At 41.4% G+C, this 2,438-nt stretch overlaps 1 pseudogene; it reads right to left on the bottom strand.

The window, feature by feature from the left end:
- Window positions 1-964: 964 nt before the first annotated feature.
- LOC110329216 lies at window positions 965-2,141 on the bottom strand (annotated as a pseudogene).
- Window positions 2,142-2,438: the final 297 nt, after the last annotated feature.

Here is a 2,438-nt window from a genome sequence, read left to right on the forward strand (position 1 = left end):
AATTCCAGAGAATCAAATAACCCTATTAAAAATGGGTTAGAGGACTAAACAAAGAGCTCCCAACTGAAGAATCTCAAATGGCTGTGAAGCACCTAATGAATAGCTCAACATTTTTAGTCATCAGGGAAATGTATATCCAAAAAACTGAGATTCCACCTCATATCAACCAGAATGGTTAAGGTCAAAAACTCAGGTGACAGCAGATGCTGCCGAGGAGGATGTGGACAAAGACGAACACTCTTCCATTGTTAATGAATACTGATGAGAGATTCAGTAAAACTGATGAGTGGTGAGCTTTCCAAGTTCCATTGTGTTCTGAGGAACCTACAAGCTCAGCAGAAGTTTCTGCCTCTGAGAGAATTAACACACAAGAGGCAGAGGCTGACTTCAGGGCTCAAGCCTCATCAGGAAAGGCCATACTCTGTTTCTCTCACCAATCAACTGCCACACACACCACTGGGAGAGTGAGGGGCTTCTGAACTTTACTCCACAGAGTGTTAGTCAGCTTCAAACATGGAGACAGGCACACCTGCCTTTTTACCAACTTGATTCTTACTAGCATGCCATTCTTAGGCATTTAAAGGGACAAGGGCATATATAGGTATGCTCAGTGAAGAATAGACCATAAATATTCAGACTGTTGCTTTTGAAAATAATACACTAATGTGACTCCTCAAAGAAAACCAGTTGTTTTTTTATTAATGAGATAGAGAATTAAAAAAAAAAGCTGGAATGATGGATAATTCAAATATAAAAGTCAAGTACAAAACACTTTATTTTTTCTTTCCAAACTACACATTCATACAGTTGACTCTACCATATAACTACTCCATATTTAATTACATGACTAGTGTAAGTACCATTAATACTAAAACTCTTCAGTTAGCTAATTGAGATTCTACTGCATCAAACTGCAGCACTGAGCCGCATCTGACAGGCATCTTCACTAAGCATTGCTTCCTTCTTACTGATCTCCTGTCCCACAACTGTTAAAAGAAAGGATCTGCTCTTCAAGCAACTGTGTCATCCACTGCCCATTCAGGGAGCTGATTCTCCTCTCTGCTCCTCACTGTTAGATGATGGGATTTCACCATAGGTGCCGCCATATGCTGCCTCATAGCCTGGATCATACGTTTCTTTCCTAACAGCCATCTTTTTTGCATTCTCTTGAGCAAGCTGTAGGTCAAATGTATATTGCACTTCCTGAACATCAGTGTTGCTTTCAATATATTGATTGTTTAAGTCCTTCAGCTTAATGTAGTGATCAACTTTGTTCTGGGCTAGAGGAAACTAAGCACATCTGGCACTGGAAGACCATATGACATAGCAAAGAGTTTCTTTGTCTGGAATCTTGTGCGGTTGAAGCCCAAATTCCCAGTTCTTAACCTTTACTCCAAAATCTTCTTTACTGAAAATGTCATAAATGTACTTTCTATTAAACACTGCTATTCATGGCTGTTTTTACTGAAGTTTCTATGCTAGGATATGTCCTCCCTGAAATTCTTTACTAAACAGATCCTTGCTGCTTGTTGTCGTTCGCTCAAACATTTTGGTGAATCCCATGCCATATTTTCCGGGTAAGATGTGGTTATCCATGTGATTCAGTGGCACTTTACTCAGCCCTGACATAAACAGACCCTTCCAGAAATGATTTCCAAGCCCACGGTAGTGATGTCCCTTGTAAACAGCCATTAATTCCTGAATTAATGTCAACTATCGCAATATCCAGATTGTCAAAATGTCAGGAAGAGTCTTGGTTAGAAGCTCAGCTTCAGAGACGCCATTGAAATGGTGCGCTTTCCTTTTCTCTTTAAACGTCTCTGATTTTCTCTTGCTTCTGTTTTGATTTTGTGGACTGCAGGATTTCTTTGATGCAGCAGGGTTTTTGAGCCGGACTTGGTCCTGGGGAGCTACTCTGTTTTCCCTTTCTCTCTGGAACCTCTGGTACAGGTTCCTGGGCAGGAGCTGCTGCTGCCATCTGCTGCTCAGTCACGGCTGCCATGTTAGGAGCCCCTTCTGGTACCTGTGGTCCAGTCCTGACTGCCATAGTTAGAAGCTTCTGTCATCATTTGTTGAAATGGAAATGAATACAAAGCTTGAACCTGTACCAGAGAACAGCTGCACGTGCTCCCTGCGTCCATGGTGGTGCCACAGAGGGTGCGGCTACCGCCCTAGCCCAGGAGCGCCACTCGGCCTCTTGGCATACAGCCTCATCACATGGTCAGGGCGGCTGCTGGACTCTTTCCTTTACACAAGACTATGACAATACTAGTAATTCAAATAAGGGTTTTATTTTACTGTTTCTTGAGCACCTTGTGTTCTTAACTTCCAAACCTAATTTATTATCCCTTATTCTCACCTATAAATTTTTCCTAAGAAGGATATGACAAACTTAGAACAAATATGTAATAGAGTGGAGTTTTTGTATCCTATATATA

This window comes from Mus pahari, chromosome 11, assembly GCF_900095145.1.
Source record: "Mus pahari chromosome 11, PAHARI_EIJ_v1.1, whole genome shotgun sequence".
In the NCBI taxonomy this organism is placed as follows: Eukaryota; Metazoa; Chordata; class Mammalia; order Rodentia; family Muridae; genus Mus; species Mus pahari.